The sequence below is a fragment of the Aquarana catesbeiana genome, linkage group LG03 (assembly GCF_042186555.1).
Source record: "Aquarana catesbeiana isolate 2022-GZ linkage group LG03, ASM4218655v1, whole genome shotgun sequence".
Taxonomy (NCBI): domain Eukaryota; kingdom Metazoa; phylum Chordata; class Amphibia; order Anura; family Ranidae; genus Aquarana; species Aquarana catesbeiana.
In genome coordinates this window covers 511,179,102-511,199,544 of record NC_133326.1, presented here as the reverse complement: position 1 = coordinate 511,199,544, position 20,443 = coordinate 511,179,102, and the positions used below count along the sequence as shown (strand labels likewise).

The following is a 20,443-nucleotide window of genomic DNA, read 5'->3' as shown; positions in this document are numbered from 1 at the left end:
TATGGACCCCTGTTCTAGTGGGTGGTAAGGGGTCTGCAATATTTTGTTATTACCATGTGATCAAAAAGCTCACTATAATAACCTATCACAACACCTACATAACATAAGCAGATATGCATCTGCAGTGAAGTGTGCAAAAGGCTTTATCCAAGTCTTTATAATTCATATAAATGACCCGAAGAGAAATGTTTTTCTTTCCTTATACCTAACTGGATTGCCACTTTAAATCGATAAGCTAGAAGCTATAATTTGCTGACATCTGAGTAGTGATGCTGTAGGTGTATGCCAAGTTTAATATTTTGTCATCTCAACCCTGAGCCACTCCTTGATCTACCACAAGTTCTGCAACGCCACAACTTAGGGATTTAACGCGCATAGGAGTGCATTGACAGATGAGAGCAAATACTTATTTTATAACTTCTGTATTTTTTAAACGGTTGGAAGCCTAGCTGTGGAACAAATATGTAAGCAGAAATCAGCATTTCCAATATGATTTGAGAGTGCCTTCTGGGATCTTCACATGTGCTTAACTAAATGCCTAAAAATTGCCACAAATTGTCCCAAAATTTTCAACAAGCCAGAGAGTGGATCAAGCCTGCCTTTTTGTTATACAAAGCCACAGGTTTTTATTGTGCAACATTACAACCTTGGGCACAGTGTGGGTCAGCCACTGGTATCCTAACAACCAATGATGTCATTGGTTGATGAGGAGGACATTGAGCACCTGCACAGGATCCTTGTTTGCCCCTCTCCTGCCCCTCTCTATTAGCAATGAGGTCACGTTAGCAGAGAGAGGGAGAGAAACTAAGGGAAAAGAGAAACGCTAGACTACTAGTCAGTACCAGTGTGCAAAGGTGGAGGACTAAACCACCTCTAATGTTGGGTGGCCCACATGTATGGATGCTGTGATATGCAAAATTATTTGTTTCTTTTTTTTTTACATTTTAGAATGGAGTGCCTCGATGTGCATAACTTTAAAGGGTGCCTTGACTGAATAAAAGGTTAACAAAACACTGATCACTGATTTAGAAAGACGATTCATAGATTTAAAAGGGAGCTCTTTGTCATTCTAGTATTACTGGTTTTGATGGGTGTCGGCTGTTGTACAGCATCAACCCATCCCAGCTTTTATTCTGTACTGCTGATGTTTTCTGTGTACTAGCTGCAAAGAAGACAGACCATCTACAGCCATCACTTTGACAGGTAACTATTACATTTTCCTCCTTATTGTACTGCATGTGTTATACTGTATATTTATAGAGAGGGATTATTTTCTAGTAAGTTTTAAAGTGTATTTCTTTTTCATTTTGGATGGATCAGGGAAGGGTTATGCCCCATACACACGATTGGATTTTCCAACAACAAATGTCGGATGGGAGCTTGTTGGCTGAAAGTCCGACCGTGTGTATGCTCCATCGAACATTGTTTTCAGATTTTCCGCCAAAAAATGTTGGCTAGCAGGTTCTCAAATTTTCCACCAAGAAAACTTTGTTGCCGGAATTTCCGTTTGTGTGTGCACAAGTCCAACGCACTAAAGTTCATGCATGCTCGGAATCGAGCAAAAAGAGACGCACTGGCTATTGAACTCCCTTTTTCTCGGCTCGTCGTACATCTTGTACGTTCCCACGTTCGTAATTGTTGGCCAATATTTGTGTGACTGTGTGTATGCAAGACAGGTTTGAGCCAACATCCTTCGAACAAAAATCCACGGTTTTGTTGGTGGAAAGTCCGATCGTGTGTACGGGGCATTAGACTTTCTGTTTTTTTTTGCTGATTGTGTTCTGTCAGCGAAGAGTTAAGCAGAAGTCCAGCCTAAAATAACAAGGCAAAATTAAAAGCCCATAAATGTTCCAATAAAAGCAACTTTTGCTGCAATATTCTGTTTCAATTCAGGGATTTCCCCACTGACATTGTCAGTCTGATGGCCAGCACTGTTGAACCCACTTACTCTAAATCCAGGTCATCCTGGACCCAGCCCAGCCTGTGACTGAACAGTGAAAGGAAAAGCAGCACATTGATGAGCTTAACTCTTCCTGTCAGCAGATGAACTGATTGGCACCTTCTGAAGCTATTTTCGCTCACATTCCAGTTCTGCTTAAGGCTCCATGCACACTGGCTTAAAAATCGCTGCTTCTACAGGAGTTTTGTGTTCTGCCTGTAGAAGCAGCTCAATGTTATCCTATGTGTCCATGCACATTAGGACAATTAAAGGTATATTTTGAGCTCAACGTTTAGAGGCAGGAAAAAAAACCCTTCTGGTTCATTTTCTGATTGGAGCTTTCTGGCAGAAAAAACGCTAACTCTCCTACACTCGTCTAAACTGTGTCCAAAACTCTCTACTGTATATGTTTTTCTGCCAAGGGAACTAGAGTTTTTTTTTAAAGTCCAGTGTGCATGGAGCCTTAGAGAGATGGCAAGAGGCTGTCAAATGCAGGTAATTACACTGCTTGCATTAAAATAAATATTCAAGATTACAGGCATACCCCACTTCCAAGTGCACAATGGGACCAGAGCATGTATGTAAAACGAAAACGTACTTAAAGTGAAGCAATACCTTTTTTCACTTCTAAATGCATGTACTGCATTGCAGTAGTCATTTACAGGCATAACTGATTACCTAGGCAAGCTGGCCCACCCCAAAATTGGATATGTTGTTGTCCTGGGTCCCCTCTCTGTGCTCCCCAAGGTCCTTGTCCCCTGGGAGGATGGGGTGGTCCTTGTTCCCAGGGGAAGTGGGGTGGTCCCTGTCCCCAGGGGAGGTGGGGTGGTCTTACTCACCATGACCATGGTGCAGGGTCAGGTTGATGTAGATTCCGGCCAGCATGGTCTGGCTATGGCACTTGTGTACACCTGGCTGTTGTAGTTCATGAGGAAGCATAGAGTGCAGCAGCCGGCTTCCCTCCCAGCACTTGTTTATTGTTGCTTCAGCTTCCTTCAGCAGCAGCACAGAGCGGATGATCAGCATGGGAGGCCGCATCTCCATTCAATGGGCTCTCTGCGGGTGATCTTCGTGAAGGGGCAGGGCTGGGGGACAAGCCTGTGGTGTCCTCCATCGTTCCGTGAAGCCGGCTGTCATAAGCTGCACCAGTGTGCTGGAAGTTTGTCCAGCAGAAGTATGCACCGGAAGGCTCTGTGCAAAGGAGGAAATGGGGGTGACTTCAGGGGTCCCAGAACTGGGGAGGACACTGGACTGAGCGGCAATTTATGGGGCAGGACAGAGGGGCCAGCCCAGGATGTTGGTGGAGAATGTGAGACTGAATAGCGGCTGCCTAATGCTGGTGCCTGCCCTGAGCGGAGCGGTGCCTGGCAGTGCGCCTTCCTTGTCAGGACATGCGGGCCTGGTGTCACCCGGGTGCGGGCCGCACCCCCATAGCGAAGATTGATCCTTTCTATGGTGACTTGTCCAAGGGACTGAAAGGGGAGGAAATCCAATTTTGAGTTCATTCAGGAAACGCATTTCAAACAGTCGGCAGTCCCCAAACTCCGTAACAGGGACTTCCCCAATGTATACCATGCTCCCTCCCCTCTATCGAAATCAAAGGGGGTCAGCATATTGATAGCCAGATCACTGCCGTGGACGCTATTAGAGGAGAGAGCTGACCCACTTGGCCGATTCATGCTCTTAAAAGGCAAAATCAGAAATACCACAGTGACCCTAGTAAACGTATATTTCCCTAATTCTGACCACCTGTCTTTTTTGCGATCTCTCATTCCCTTAATCTTAGAGTTCCGGGAGGGTTTGTTCCTGATGGGCGGGGATTTCAATTTTGCTCCAGAACCATTACTAGACGTATCGAGAGGGGCATCTCATTTGTCTTTTTCATACCTTAAAAAACTCAAGGTAGAATTGACCAATCTACAGTTAGTTGACCCCTGGAGGATCATGCACCCTGGTGAGAGGGATTTTACCTATTTTTCTGCGGTGCATGGTACATACTCCAGGATAGACTTCTTTCAGATCCAACATAAAGATCTACCGTATGTCACCGCATCCCAGATTGACTACATTTCCCTCTCTGACCATGCCCCTACGCATGTGACCCTTTGCTGGGATACAGAACTCAGGTCCCCTCCGACTTGGAAACTAAACGAGTCACTACTACAAATCCCCGAGGTACGGGAGGAGATAGGCAGGGCACTGACCAATTACTTCTCAGAAAACATAGATCCCTCGCTGTCTCCATTGACAGTTTGGGAGGCCCATAAGTGTGTAATAAGAGGGGAATTAATTAGGATTGGGGCAGCGAAAAAAAGGGAAAGGACTAAACAGATTGACCTTTTGATCTCCCAGGTGCGGACTCTCGAGCTACTTCACAAGAAGTCTCTAGCGGAAACACACCTCAAGGCTTTATTGAAGGCCAGGGGTGAATTGAAAGACCTCTTGTACCATAAAACGGTACAAAATCTGGCCTGGGCTAGAAGGTCCATGTTTGAATTCTCTAACAAGCCAGGTACCATGCTGGCCAGACTACTTCGTGGCCCGAGACAACGCACCTATATTCCCTCTATAGTGACCTCACAGGGATCTACAGTCCACACCTCCAGGGATATAGCTAATGAATTCGCTACATACTACCAACAATTGTATAACTTACACAAGGGGGAACATGCTGAGCTTTTGACAGAAAGGGAGGTGGCAGCGGGTGAATACATCAGGTCTTCGGGTATGCCTACTTTGCCAGCTGACGTAGGAGACTCCCTTGAGTCGGACATCACCCCTGAAGAACTCTCACTAGCCTTGGCCCAAACGAAGCCAAGGAAGGCGCCTGGGCCGGATGGCTTCACCCTGACCTACTACCAGACCTTTGGGTCTAACTTATCGACACACTTTCTGAAAGCTTACAACGCATTAAAAGAGGGGGGAGTCAATATGGTAGACTCCCTACGGGCATTTATTTCTTTGATCCCAAAAGAGGGGAAAGATTCTAGCCACTGCAGTAATTACCGCCCGATTGCTCTACTAAACGTGGATCTTAAATTGTTCTCCAAAATTCTGGCTAACAGAATACTGCCACATATCCCACATTTGATCCACTTTGACCAGGCGGGGTTCGTGCCGCTGAGGGAGACGAGGGACAATACCATAAGAGTCCTCAACCTTATTCACGAAGCGCGGTCCGTCGGGAAGCCTTTTCTGCTACTTTCTACAGATGCAGAGAAGGCTTTTGACAGGGTGGCCTGGCATTTTATGCGGGCCACTCTGGAACATGTTGGTGTTGGCCCAAACATGAGAGGCTGGATATCGTCTCTCTACTCGGCTCCCTCGGCGGCGGTAAGGGTCAATGAGTGGCGGTCGGACTTTTTTGACATCTCTAACGGGACGAGACAGGGGTGTCCCCTGTCTCCACTGATTTTTATTTTGACTCTTGAGCCGTTCCTATGTAGCGTCCGTGGGAATCCCAATATAACTGGGATCACGAAGTCCTCTGGACATCACAAAATCGCGGCCTTCGCTGACGACCTAATTTTCTTCGTCTCCAATCCACGAATCTCATTACCTAACATCTTGGCAGCTCTACGATTGTATGGCGAAGTCTCAAATTTCAAGGTCAACTGTGCCAAGTCCGCAGTGCTGAATATCACTATACCAGCCACGGAAGCAGTAAATATGAGCAAATCCTTCCCGTTTCGATGGGCGGAGAAATCTATCCGCTACCTGGGGGTGGACGTCACTCCGGACTTGGCACACCTGTACACATGTAACTTCCAACCCTTACTCCAGAGACTTAAAATAGACCTTCAGACTTGGCACAAACTCACTTTGACCTGGTTTGGGCGATGCAATGCCCTGAAAATGACAGCCCTACCCCGGGTTTTATATATACTTCAAACATTACCGATAAAATTACCAATGACCTTCTTTAAACAAATACAGTCCATTGTGAGGGAGTTTATCTGGTCCCATAAATCCCCCAGAATAAACATGCAAACACTGTCCAGACCCAAGGAGAGGGGGGGCATCGGTTTCCCAGACATCTCCCGGTATTACCGAGCTGTACACCTTGCCAGGATTGTTGATTGGCATTGCAACAAGGATTCAAAACAATGGGTGGGAATGGAAATTGAGGACTCCTCTATCCCCTTGCTCTCGTCCCCGTGGCTCTTGTCCCCACTCCCAGAAGACCAGAAAACCCACCCGCTAATAGGAGCTACCCTTCAGGTAGCGAGGAAAATATTCCGCAATACGGATATATCACCGTTACCTTCCCCCTTGACACCTATTATAGGTAACCCAGATTTTACGCCCGGTCTTACAAGCCGTAGACTGAGACAATTAATTACTCATGAGAAACAGTCTCTGGGTGAGGTTTGGCCCCAGGGGGAGCTGCCACCTTCTTCCACCATCTCTAGACTTACAGAACCTCCGTTAGACAGCCTCAGTACCATCCAGCTTAGACACTTTCTGCAGACCCTTCAGAAGGCTCCCTATGTCCCACGGGGTCACACTCCTCTGGAATCTCTGTGTAAATCGGGGGAACCGATAAGACACGCACTCTCATTTTTATATAGCCTCCTCACTACTCAGGGAGAAGACAAGACGCCAGAGTTTCTATTGAAGTGGGAAAGAGACCTAGAGACTCAGTTTACCACACAACAAAGGGAGAAGATCTTGGCTTTGGCTCACAAGTCCTCGATTGCGAGTCATTATCAAGAATCGGGATACAAAATCCTGACCAGGTGGTATAGAGTCCCATATATGTTACACAAAATGAACCCTACGCTCTCGGATAGGTGTTGGAGGTGTGGCACAGAAGTAGGAAATATGCTACATGTCTTTTGGTCGTGTCCGGCCCTGAGACCCTTTTGGGAGGAGGTGACTTCGACCATTCAAAGTTTGACCTCGGTCGAACTTAAAGACAACCCAGCTGCATGCCTTCTACACCTAACCACCAGACCTACTAGTAAATACAAGAAAACTTTGACTATGCAACTCCTGAACGCAGCGAGAGCCTGTATTCCCATGGAATGGCGGGATCCCCTCCCACCTACTAGGGTCCTGTGGTACTCGAAAGTAAACTGTATTCTACGTATGGAGGAATTGACTGCAACTCTACAAAACAAGGAGGAACAATTTATGGATAAGTGGAGACCCTGGAGGTATTTTGTTGGTACTAACGCATATCTTCAGGAGTTGGCACAAGCACAAACTCAACCTACTTGAGAGGACATCCCCGTAGGTATTACTAAAACAGGCACCTGTACTTGCCCCTTTGGGGTCTGGCGAGTGGGTCTGATGGGGGGGCGATGTCGCAGCCATACCCTTCCAACCCCCTCCTTTGATCTCTTCTCCCCCTCCTCCCTAAGCCCTTCCTGTCCTTCCTTTCCCCGCTTTCCCTCTGATTCTTTACTATCCCCCCTTTTCTCTGTTCTTTTGTGCTGATAAGCTCACTAGGTAGCCGTGGTGACGGCATTAACGAATTAACGAGAATATGTTATTCACGGTGAGCAGGAAACACATGCTCGTATAGCATTAGACACATCTGTCTTAAAATATTTTAAGCATTACATTATGCATTAATACTGTTTAAGATCTGTTCAAGGTTTATACAAGGAGGCCCATTTGTAGGCTACCTTGCTTTATTATGTTTAGGAATGATGTATAGTTGGCTGGAACACACATGTATTACCCCACTTGTTTGGTGGACAACCTGATCTGGGTCTACGATCTCAATCTACTGTATCCTAAACATGTCAATGTATGAAAATGTATGACCTGTTTTATACTGGACTATGTATCCATGCCTTCTTTATAATAAAATAAAGGAATTTAAAAAAAAAAAAAAAAAAAAGAAATCCAATTTTGAGTTGTCACAAGAACAGAGAGAAAATCTTCCAAAGCTCTTCTAGTGAAAAGTGATTAAGATGATAATCCCTCACTCACTGAGAGATTTTTTTCTCACTTATTTTAGTGTCTGCAAAACAGGAAGTAAAGGGAAATCTCCCAAATGAGACACAAATGGCAAAAAATTTGTTTTGAGTTGTCACCCGAAAAGGAATAGAGAGGAAATCTTACAAGGGGGGCAGTTGTTGAGAGCACCTCACTTTGGAAAGATTTCCTTTCACTTTCTGTTTCTGTTGGGCACAGCCGAAAAAAAAAAAAACTAGCAGGGGTTTTAACCCCACAGTAACTGAAACTAAAAACTAGAAAAGTTTTTCTCCAGATATTGAGGATGGATGCGATCTAATGATCAGACTGACAGAAATACAGTCTGTTGCACTTAAATAATCTTTTTTATTTTTATTAGGAGTAAAACAAAGGATTCATAAATCTGCAGAACCTGTGCACTCCACAAAAATGTCTGGTGTTATGAAATGTAAGTATAATTTTCAACATATATTTGGATTATTCTAAAATTCACTGAAAGACCATATTTATCTTAGAAGCTCCTCATATGTGTTCATTTACAGTCTGTACTATAAAATCACTTACCCATTTTCAGTACCCAATCATGTAACATATGTTATTTTATTGATGCTAACTCCACACTTACAATTATTTTTCTTCCTATATGTAATACGTATGTGATTTGTAATGTGATTTTTGGTCATCTTCTCATTAATAATGTAGTTTTTGGGAAGGATGATGATAAGGACAAGGATAAGGAAAAGGACAAAGATGAAAAGCATCACAAAAAGGATAAAAAGGAGAAGAAAAAGAAAGAGAAAAAGGTAAGAATTTCAAATTGGGTTTTTTATTAATGTTTCAAAATGACTTTCACTGTATGGTATTCGGTAGAAGAAATTAGAATGTTATATAAGTTATCCGTTTTATACAGTTGCCTAGATTACAGATAGAATGTAGACCAATGTGGATAAGTTATCACAATAAAGAGCACCTCATCCCAGGGTTTTAGAAACAAGTAGAGCAAAATGGATGGGACTAAAATGGTGCAAGAATCAAACCGAGAAATAATATTATGATAAAATCTTCAATGCACTGTTATAGTCCCATCCTTTTTGCTCTACTTGTTTCTAGATTACAGATAATAAATAATGTACATTATAGCTCAACACAGAATATTTGTTTAACAAACAAAAAAAAAGTCCCTAGATGCTTAAAAAAAATTATCTGGTTGCAAAATTCTCCTTCACTGCTGCCCCCGCAATTCCTCGTCAGGAAGACCGGATAGAGCCCTCAGCAGTGTGGGCAGGTGGCAACACTTCCTGGAGCTGGTCCAAGAATCCTGGATGGACAGAGGTAGAGCCAGCATCAGGGGCGTCACTACCGATGGGCAAGGCACACATTCGGAGCATGGTCCTTCTTCAGGCTATGGGGGAGCCATGTTTGAAGATGGAATTTTAAAGCAGCCGAATTCCGAAGCCTGGCTGCTATACCAGTAAGGTGCACTCGGTGGCACTCAGCATAAACACAGAGAAAAACACCCCCACTAACTAATATCAATGGACGAGCATTGGAACATGAATGAATACACAAAAAAAAGGGTAAATCAATTGTACTAAAAATTGCTGGCATACTTTCAAACAGACGAATGTTTTTAAATAAAATGAAATAAAAACACCTTGTGGGTCCCGTATAAACTAATAAATACATCATTTATTAGTGACAAGGTAAGTCTGGATTAAAAACAAAAAAAGTTAAAAAAAAAAAATAAAATAAATAATAATAATAATAATACATTGAAAAAGAATGGGATATATAGCATAAGAGCAAGTTTATTAATAGAAAAGAGACAGAATTCCAATAAAGTATGGCTATTAGCCACAATAACAGTAAAACCTTCACCAATATTAAAAAATCATGACAACGTTGTCACAATAAAAGTGAAAAACATAGCAGCCCGGGCTCACTTGCACACACACAGACACTCAGCACATTTGCTGGGGAGGGGTTGGTATTATGGTTCAATAAGTTTTTATTGTTTTTAACAGATATTCAAACAAAAAAGAGAAGGTAAAGACATTGCCAGTTGCCTGATATCAGGTCTCCTGGTCTACAAATATGGTTTATGTAGATAACAAATATAGTGCAATCGAATACATATGCAAAAGTCACTTGAAATCAAACTTAACGTTAGGCTCGTAAACTTGTGTCTGATTGACATGTAAGTGTTGTTTTCCCCTAACTCTGGGCGCCCCGTTGGGAACCTGCTGCACCCAGAAGCCCAGGGAAACTGAGCAAATAAACAAGAACCAAGGTTTTCAGAATTATCTTAGTGACAAAATTCCAGGTCTTCTAAAGAGTGGAGAGTGGAAAAACACACAGTGAAGGAAAAAAAAAAAATTCTGAAATATATTGCATCCAAGGTTGGTCCGAGGAGACAGGGAAAAAGAAGTAGGAAATAAAAGAATAGAAAAGAAAGAAAATGAGTATAGGAGAGGTTGTAGGGGAGTAGAAGGGAGGGGGAGGGTGTGGAGAGACAGCGAGCCTCAGTCCGTAACAAGGACCATAGCCCTAGCATATGGACCTACTGATAGGATGGTTTAGGCTCTTAGGTGGTATTCATCCCCAAGAGCCTTTGTTTGAGTTTATCTGAAGTAGAGTAATTCCTCCAAATACTCCAGACAAAGGAAAATTTTGCTTGTTTGTCCAAAGCCTTGGCTTGTATTTCCTCCATGAGCATGATATCAATTACCTCACCTACCCATTCCATTAGAGAGAGAGGCGTAGTGGTTTTCCAGTGCCTGGGTATTAGTTGTCGTCCAGCACTGATAAAGAATTTCAGGAGGTTATTTTTTTGTGAATTGACGGTGCCGGGTAGTATGGAAAGAAGGGCGATGGAAGGTGAGGGCGCTAGTGGCTTATCATAAATTTCTGTGTAGATTTGGAAGATTTGTGTCCAAAATGGGAGAAGCATGTCACACTCCCACCAGATATGGATGTATGTACCCTTCATTGATTTGCATCTCCAGCATATGTCTGAGTTAGACAGAAACATGATCCTGAGGGTAGTTGGCCCCCGATACCACCTCGATAACAGTTTATAGTTTTTTTTCTTGCCTGTAGCTCGCAATGGATGTCTTATGCGTGAACAGAAAGGCTCTATTCCACTCTGCTTCAGTTATCTCCTTCCCAATCTCCGCTGACCATTTTGTGGTATATGTAGGTAGGGCACCATGAGTGTGTTCTAGGATCAGTTGATACGTCAATGATAAGGTATGTCGAGGAGTGTCAGAGAATGTGCATAGTTGTTCGAATCCGGTCATGGGTCTGTGAATCTGTTTAGAGTCGTGGAGCTTTTTGCAGTAAGAAGTCAGATGTCCGCGGGTGAGCCATGTCACCTTGGAAGTATCTTCAAATGGGGTAGATACAAAGGTGCCTAGAGTATTGTCGACAAACTGACGTGCCGTGGGCCAGGAGTCCCTGTTATAGTTATCTATAGTGTGTGTTGAGCTGCCTTCCGGAAAATTTGGGTTATCAGAGGGGTGAGGGGGCTTGGTTCAGATGACAGTAGTTATCTCTTCTACGATACCAGATTGCCAGGGCATCTCTAGTAAGAGGGGACAACGTTGAAAGTGATTTGTAAGTCCGATCATAGCCCCAGAGAAGAGCTCGCAGATCATATGGAGATAGATCTTGTTCCACAGACGTGGAGGCTTTGATCATAGGACGGGGAAACCACTCGAAGATGCGGGAGACCACTGCCGATGTATGATAAAGCTCAAAATCAGGTAGGCTTAGCCCGCCTTTTGTGATAGGAGAGCATAAAAGTTTATGTTTCAGCCTCGGGTGGCTACCCCTCCACACAAATCGGATAGCCATAGATCGAAGGGTGCAAAAAAACGCCGAAGGAAGGGCCTGAAATAAGTACAGTAACTTGGGGAGTATGTCCATTTTTAATGTGTTCATGCGACCTACCCAGGACAATGGTAGGTCCATCCGATCCTCCGTGAGTTGTCGGAGTTTTTTGAGTAGAGGGCCAAAGTTCAGGGGATATATGTCTGAGGAATGTTTTGGTATGGCTGTGCCTAAGTATGATATAGAGTTCGATCGCCATTGAAATGAGAAATTGGATTGGAGGGAGGAGGTGTAGAATGTGACAGAGAAAGGTTTAGCGCCTCCGTTTTAGAGATGTTTAGTTTATAATTACTAAAACGACCAAATCTATCTATCTCTGCAAGTATGGAGGGTATGCTAATATGAGGTTGGGTTACGTAAAGGAGCAGATCATCTGCATATAAGGAGAGCTTACATTGGGATGAGGGAGTCTGTATGCCCTGTATGTTAGGATTCGATCTTATAGCTTGGGCCAGGTGTTCAATTACCAGGGCGAACAGGAGGGGGGAAAGGGGACAGCCCTGCCTGGTGCTGTTAGTGATCGTGAATTTTTCCGATTGAATGCCATTCACCAGAACTGTGGCAGAGGGTGTAGAGTAGAGGGACATAATGCGTGCCAGCATTAGACCTAATTGGGAAAGAGTGGCTTGGAGAAAAGACCAGCTGACCCTATCAAAGGCCTTCTCTGCATCACAGGAGAGAAGGAAAGCCGGTATATGGTGGCGTTGAGCGTATGTAATTAAATGTATGGTCTTGGTGGTGTTGTCCCTGGCCTGGTCTTTATGTATTGTTCTCGGTAGCAAAGGAGATAAACAGTTTGCGAGAATCTTTGCGTACAACTTTAGATCAATATTTAGAAGGGATATCGGTCTGTAGTTGGGGCAGAGAGAGGGGTCTTTACCATATTTAGGGATGACAACTATTTGGGCTTGGAGTATAGAAGAAGAGAGGGCAATGTTCTCATCAATAGCATTAAAATCCCTCGCTAGCAATGGTGAAAGTTGAGGTGCAAACATTTTGTAAAAGCGTGAAGAAAACCCTTCTGGGCCAGGGCTCTTGCCATTTTTGAGATTCTTTATGGCGGTTAGGAATTCTGTTTCAGACAGGGAGGACTCGAGGTCCTCGACGTCTGACATTGGAAAGGATGGAAGTGCCGTCTTCTGGATGTATGAGGGCAGATCTTGTGAGGTAGGTATAGGCGGCGGAACCTGGGGGGTGAGGTTGTATAGGGTAGAGTAATATTGGCGGAATTCTTCAGCTATCGCTGAGTTCTGCATTATTTTACCTTTAATGGGGGAATTTATAAACAGGATAGGCCGTCTGGTTTGCCGGGGTTGAAGTGTGTTTGCTAGATGTCTGCCACATTTGTTGGCTTGTGAGTAGTGGACAAATCGCCCTTTGTCGCGAGCTATCAGAGACCTCTCCGCAAAAATTAGCAAGAGGTCCCTCCTAGCATTGGTGAGTTCTAGGAGAGCCGCATTGTCAGGGTTTTTTTTATGCAACTCTTCCAGATTGGCTATGGTGGTGAGAAGACGTGTCGTGTCCACCGTGCGGGCACGCTTCAATCGGGATCCATGTTGAATAAGTTTGCCCCTAAGTACGCATTTGAGCGCTTCCCATTTTGTAAGCGGGTTAGTGGTGTCTTGGGCATGGTCCGACACAAAGTGTTTAATGGTCTGAATAATGTCTTGTGAGCATACTGAGTCGGAGATTATCGTTTAGCCTCCAAGAAGAGTTTTGTTTGTGTGCGGGGATATTCCCCAAGTTCATGTGTATGGGGGCATGATCTGACCAAAGGGTAAGGCCAATAGAGGCGGAGGGTGAGTAATCTAATAGGGACTGGGAGATGAGAAGGTAGTCCAATCTACTGTAGGAGGTATGTGCTGGGAGAATAATAAGTGTAGTCCTTAGTGCTAGGATGAAGCATCCTCCACACATCCACAAGGGATAAATCAGCTAGAAGTGTTCTCATTTTGGTCAGGGAGGTCGGGGAGATTGAGGACTTACCAGTCGATGAGTCAAGACGAGTTATCAAGGTGGCATTGAGGTCTCCTCCCAGGATCATGTTAGTTGTGCAGAATTGTTTCAGCCGGGAAACCACCGAGGAGAGGAATTGTTGATCCTGATTTGGAGAGTATACGTTAATAACAGTATAAATGACATTCATGTATGATAGTTTAATAAAAATATATCTACCTAGTGGGTCAATATAAGTATCAAGAACGTTTGGGGTGAATGATGCATGGAATGCTATAGAAACCCCTTTAGATTTTGCTGAGGGGTTAGTACTGTGAAACCAAACGGGGTATTGTTTATGGAGAAATTGTGGGATTTTGTCTGTTCTAAAATGGGTTTCTTGCAGAAGAAGGATTTGGGTCCGCAATTTGTGAAAGTGATATAGTATTTGCCGTCTCTTCTCTGGAATGTTAAGGCCCCTGCAGTTTAATGAGGAGACTTTTAAGGAGGTTTGTGCAGCCATAAGAAAGCGGATTTATATGGTGTATAAAATAAACATAGGGGAGGCTCGCTGTCTCAAAGGAATGGGTGGAGGAGAAGAAGGCTAAGACCGCTATGGGCGCTGAAGACCTTAAGTGGGGGGTTCACGGTCAATGCACAGAGAAGCCCGCACACGCCGGGCGACAATAAAAAAAAAGATGTTGTAAAACTATGAACATAACAGCTCAGGGCTCTGCACTGCTGTGTGAGTGATAAACAGCTATACGCAATTCTCTAAGAGGGTAAATCCCCCAAAGATACACTAGGACTCGAACAGCATGCAGAGCTTCTTACCCAGTATCAATACATAAACAGTTTTGGTCTAAAAAAGGAGGGGGGGGGGGGGGAGTAGGGGAGGGTTGGGATGAGACAAGTGGAGGGAACAATGGTCAACCAGAGGAATGTTTCCTGTACCACAGGTAGTCATACATCTAAATGATATATAAAAAGAGATAAAACGATAACATAAAACCTGTATTGAAAAAATAAGAAATTGGTTTAGTAGTATAGTGTCCCAACAAAACTGTAGACAGGGACGTCTTCACCGGTCTGGGGCCTGTGAAGAAAATTATGGTCAAGTATCAAAAGCAGAGGTTCATTCCTCTGTTGCTGTGAAGTCCGGTTTGGATCGTTTGTTCTTCTTCGTTTGCTTCTGCCATCCTGTTGCAGCTTTGAAACCAGGAGTGGCTGCATGAAGTGGCCAGTCTGGGATGGAGATCTGTGGCAGTTCAAAAGTCCCGAGGAACTTGGGGAGGTCCCCTAGCGTGCGAAATGTCGCAGACTTCCCCTCATGAGATGCGAACAAGTTAAAGGGAAAACCCCAGCGGTATTTAATTTGTTTCGCTTGGAGGGCGCCCGTAAGGGGTTTTAGAGCACGCCGCATGTCCAGGGTCATTTTAGAGATGTCCGGAAGCAGAGATACCGGGGTGCCATTGAAGTATATAGCATTTTGAGAACGTGCAGCTTGCATAATGGCGTCTTTAATCGCATAGAAGTGCACCCTGCAAATAACATCTCTGGGGTGTTGCAGATTCGGATTCTTAGGGCTGAGGGCTCTGTGGACCCTATCAAGTTCCAGAGGGGCATCTTTGTCTTTCTGGAGCAGTTCGTTAAACATGGCAATGACTGCAGGGGCTAGGTCTTTGGTTTCAACAGATTCCGGGAGGCCGCGTATGCGTATGTTGTTACGTCTGGCCCTTTTTTCCTGGTCATCTTGATGGTACATCAATTGCTGGATCTGCAGGGTGTGCTCATGTAGAATAGTTTCATGCGTTTGCAGTGTGGACGCAGTCTCCTCCATATTATGTTCCACTTCTTCAATCCTATTAGTGACATCCCTGCGCAGTTCAGATATCTCTTGTTTGTATGAATGCTCCAGTCGCTGTACACAGGCCTCAAAATCATGCCTGGTGGGGAGTGCTTTAATGTATGCCTCCATGTCCCATCCACCATGGGATCTGCGAGAGTCTGGGGAATGGCATGCAGAGCGGACTGAGCTGGTCTCTGAGTCAGGGGGGGGACCGAGGACGTTGTCTGGTCTTCATGTGGGGAGTGGAGAGCTGAGAAACAGCTCCTTGTGAGGCCGCATGTGTGCCTGAGGTCCGGGCCGGTTCCATCTTGGACGGGGGGGCTGAAATGATTTTGCCCCAAACGGGTGAAAAAACGGTCTATATGCCCTTCAAGATGCGGATCGGGGGTATGGTGCCTGTCTCCCCCCACCTCTCCTCCCCATAACTGACCTTATTTCAGGTGCTGGGAAGCGCTGAGAGCCTCGGATTGTCCGGCGTGTGCGGGAGCTCCAGAGGGGAAAGTCTTACTTCCTCATGCGCTCAGCCATGCCCCCCGAGGGGTTGGTATTAGACTCAGTGTTGAAAGTCTAAAATCAGCCTCCAGTGACAACAGGTATGGATATACCACAAAAGCAGGAATCCCCTGAGTACATAGGAAGTAGTGGTGTCACAGTAGGAAAAACGGAAATGTCAGTCCTGAAAATAAGTGAGATAATACAGTCAGCTGTGAAGAGGACAATCCACCATATAGTTCAAAGTTACTGACATATATACATATGTATGGATGAGCTTCAAAATATAATAGGCATCTAGACTGGGCTTTAAGGGAGCATATAATATAGATCTTTGGTTCCTGGTGCAGGAAGCCGCCATAGCTAGATGGCATGGGATTTAGCATATACAATGCATGGAGAAAAGTTTAAATGATGGGACTGCAGCGTCCCTGACACAATCTCACCTGCCGTGCTCCTTGCTTCCTTAGTCCGGTCCACTCGTTACAACCAGAATACCATCTCTGAACGCACAACACATCAAACCTTGAAGCAGATGGGCTACAGCAGCAAAGACCACACCGGGTGCAATTTCCGTCTAAGAACCGGAAACTGAGGCTACAATGCGCACAGGCTCACCAAAATTGGACAACAGAAGATTGGAAAAACGTTGCCTGTTCTGATGAGTCTCGATTTCAGCTGCAACATTCAGATGGTAGGCTCAGAATTTGGCGTAAACAGCATGGATCCATCCTGCCTTGCATTAACAGTTCAGGCTGGCGGTGGTGGTGTAATGGTGTGGGGGATATTTTCTTGGCACACTTTGGGCCCCTTAGTACCAATTGAGCATTGTTTAAACGCCATGACCTACCTGAGTATTGTTGCTGACAGTGTCCATCCCTTTATGACTAAGTGTACCCCTCTTCTGATGGCTACTTCCAGCAAGAGGTAGCAAGAGGTGTCACAAGGCTCAAATCATCTCAAACTTGTGTCTTGAACATGACAATGAATTTACTGTACTCCAATGGCCTCCACAGTCACCAGATCTCAATCCAATAGAGCACGTTTGGGATGTGGTGGAATGGGAGATTTGCATCATGGATGTGCAGCCGACAATCTGCAGCAATTGGGTGATGCTATCATGTCAATATGGATCAGAATCTCTGAGGAATGTTTCCAACACCTTGTTGAATCTATGCCATGAAGACCTAAAGCAGTTCTGAAGGCAAAAGGGGGTTCAAAGGTGTACCTAAGAAAGTGGCCGGTGAGAGTGTATGCAAAACAAAATCATGCAGCATGGTTGGCCTCAAAGGGAAATGAGCCCAGAGATGGGCTTTAAGGGCCATGTAATGCTAGTGTCTTACAACTTGCCAGTGAAAGGATTGCAATACAGGGCTAAACAAGGTAGAGAAATAACTGCTTCCATGTGTACCTCCCTCACTAGCTGGATGGGTGAGCCATCGCTCCCCTGTTCGGTTCACACCAGAACATGCGAACAGGCAAAACATTTGTTTGAACACGCGAACAGCGTTAAAGTCTATGGGACACGAACATGAATAATCAAAAGTGCTAATTTTAAAGGCTTATATGCAAGTTATTGTCATAAAAAGTGCTTGGGGACCCGGATCCTGCCCCAGGGGATATGGATCAATGCAAAAAAAAGTTTTAAAAACGGACGTTTTTTCGGGAGCAGTGATTTTAATAATGCTTAAAGTGAAACAATAAAAGTGTAATATCCCTTTAAATTTCGTACCTGGGGGGTGTCTATAGTATGCCTGTAAAGGGGCGCATGTTTCCCGTGTTTAGAACAGTCTGACAGCGAAATGACATTTCAAAGGAAAAAAGTCATTTAAACTACTCGCGGCTATTAATGCATTGCCGGTCCGACAATACACATAGAAGTTCATTGATAAAACGGCATGGGAATTCCCCACAGGGGAACCCTGAACCAAAATTAAAAAAAAAAAAAAATGATGTGGGGGGTCCCCCTAAATTCCATACCAGGCCCTTCAGGACTGGTATGGATATTAAGGGGAACCCCGCGCCAAAATTAAAAAAAAAAAAAAAAACGGCATGGGGTCCCCCCAAAAATCCATACCAGACCCTTATCCGAGCATACAGCCTGGCAGGCCGCAGGAAAAGAGGGGGGGACAAGAGAGCGCCCCCCCCTCCTGAACCGTACCAGGCCACATGCCCTCAACATTGGGAGGGTGCTTTGGAGTAGCCCCCCAAAACACCTTGTCCCCATGTTGATGAGGACAAGGGCCTCATCCCCACAACCCTGGCCGGTGGTTGTGGGGGTCTGCGGGCGGGGGGGCTTATTGGAATCTGGAAGCCCCCTTTAACAAGGGGACCCCTAGATCCCGGCCCTCCCCCCTGTGTGAAATGGTAAGGGGGTACAAAAGTACCCCTACCATTTCACTAAAAAACTGTCAAAAATGTTAAAAATGACAAGAGACAGTTTTTGACAATTCCTTTATTTAAATGCTTCTTCTTTCTTCTATCTATAGGTGTTTTGGGGGCTACCCCAAAGCACCCTCCCAATGTTGAGGGCATGTGACCTGGTACGGTTCAGGAGGGAGGGGCTTCTCGTCCCCCCTCTTTGCCTGCGGCCTGCCAGGTTGCATGCTCGGATAAGGGTCTGGTATGGATTTTTGGGGGAACCCCACGTCATTTTTAAAAAAAAATTTGGCTGGGGTTCCCCTTAATATCCATACCAGACCTGAAGGGCCTGGTATGGAATTTAGGGGGACCCCCCACGTTATTTTTTTTTTTTTTTGGACGGGGTTCCCCTTAATATCCATACCAGACCTGAAGGGCTTGGTATGGAATTTAGGGGGACCCCCACGTCATTTTTTTAAAATTTTGGTTCGGGGTTCCCCTGTGGGGAATTCCCATGCCGTTTTTATCAATGAACTTCTATGTGTATTGTTGGACCGGCAATGCATTAATAACCGCAAGTAGTTTTAAATGACTTTTTTTCCTTTGAAATGTCATTTTGCTGTCAGACTGTTCTAAACACGGGAAACATGCGCCCCTTTACAGGCATACTATAGACACCCCCCAGGTACAAAATTTAAAGGGATATTACACTTTTATTGTTTCACTTTAAGCATTATTAAAATCACTGCTCCCGAAAAAAACGTCCGTTTTTAAAACTTTTTTTTTGCATTGATACATGTCCCCTGGGGCAGGACCCAGGTCCCCAAACACTTTTTATGACAATTCCATGCATATAAGCCTTTAAAATTAGCACTTTTGATTTCTCCCATAGACTTTTAAAGGGTGTTCTACGGCATTCGAATTTGCCGCGAACACCCCAAATTGTTCGCTGTTCGGCGAACTTGCGAACAGCCCATGTTCGAGCCGAACATGAGTTCGACTCGAACTCGAAGCTCATCCCTACTCGCTAGCAATAAATGTAAGTAGGTGAGTATTATCTCTGCAATTTTTATTGATCCTGTCACTAGTGTATTGTTACCACCATCAGGATGGTACGTGTGACAACAGCTTTATGAGTTGTAAGTAGAGGCTTCACAAACAGAAGTGTACAGAAGGGTTGAGCATAACTTAATGGTGTCATTTCCCAATTCACCTAACAACTGCATCACCTTTGGTGGTCCTGTAAATGGACTGAAATGCTTGTGAATCCCCCAACCTCTGTGAACCCCATTTCTGCACAACTTTCCATAAGCTTATATGTGAGACAGGCAAAATTGTGGTAGCAGGGGAAGTGTTTTTCTATACCCTATTTACTGTATTTCTTGCAGGTACTTGTATAGTGCCAACAGTTTACAAAGTATAAAAATATTGATGCGCTCTAATCAAAAATAACCTTGTGCACAACTCAGAAGTATTGTGAATAGCGCTAAAAATAATGTGTCCGCATTAATCAATTGACACCTTGGTGAGAAATAAATAATGACAAATAAGGTAATAACAATTGACACTGTGGTGAAAGATAAATCATCATCCATTTAAATTCACAGTCATTTATAGAGACATCATGACGGTTTTAAAACTAACTTGAAAGTGTTACTTTGCCTCAGTCTGCATTGTTCAAAGATGCCGGAGTATCTCTTTTTCAAGTTAGGGAGAATGATGGCTTGCGATATCCTGGCATGTGTTAAGGCATGAAGGGAGAAAATGCTACGAGCGCAACTCCTCCAAAAGCCGCTGCTGCTGTACTCAGATCTCGTAACAGCAGTGCTCGTCACTAGCTCCTCCCACGCGTTACGTCACAGACCACGTGACTTTCTCAAGGATAACCCCGAGATGCTGTAGCCTCAGTATATATGTGTAACAGCATCCAGGTTTCTATAGTGACAGCGGTTTTATCATTGGATCATCATACTGCTCCCATTATTATGTTAAGCAAAAACATGAGAGATAGGTACAACCACTATTTATACAATGTAAACTATGTGACT

The 20,443-nt window shown here is 44.5% G+C and overlaps 1 long non-coding RNA gene across 2 annotated transcripts in view; it reads left to right on the top strand.

Annotated features, from left to right (window-relative positions):
• Positions 1-323: 323 nt before the first annotated feature.
• LOC141132575 (uncharacterized) overlaps positions 324-20,443 on the top strand; it is a 36,603-nt gene continuing 16,483 nt past the window's right edge. Inside the window, exons 1-4 of one of the 2 annotated variants that reach the window (XR_012242930.1) lie at positions 324-464; positions 949-1,203; positions 8,247-8,315; positions 8,570-8,670. This is a non-coding gene — a long non-coding RNA (uncharacterized lncRNA). The remainder of the gene's footprint in view (positions 465-948; positions 1,204-8,246; positions 8,316-8,569; positions 8,671-20,443) is intronic. The other variant, XR_012242931.1, reaches the window with a different exon arrangement.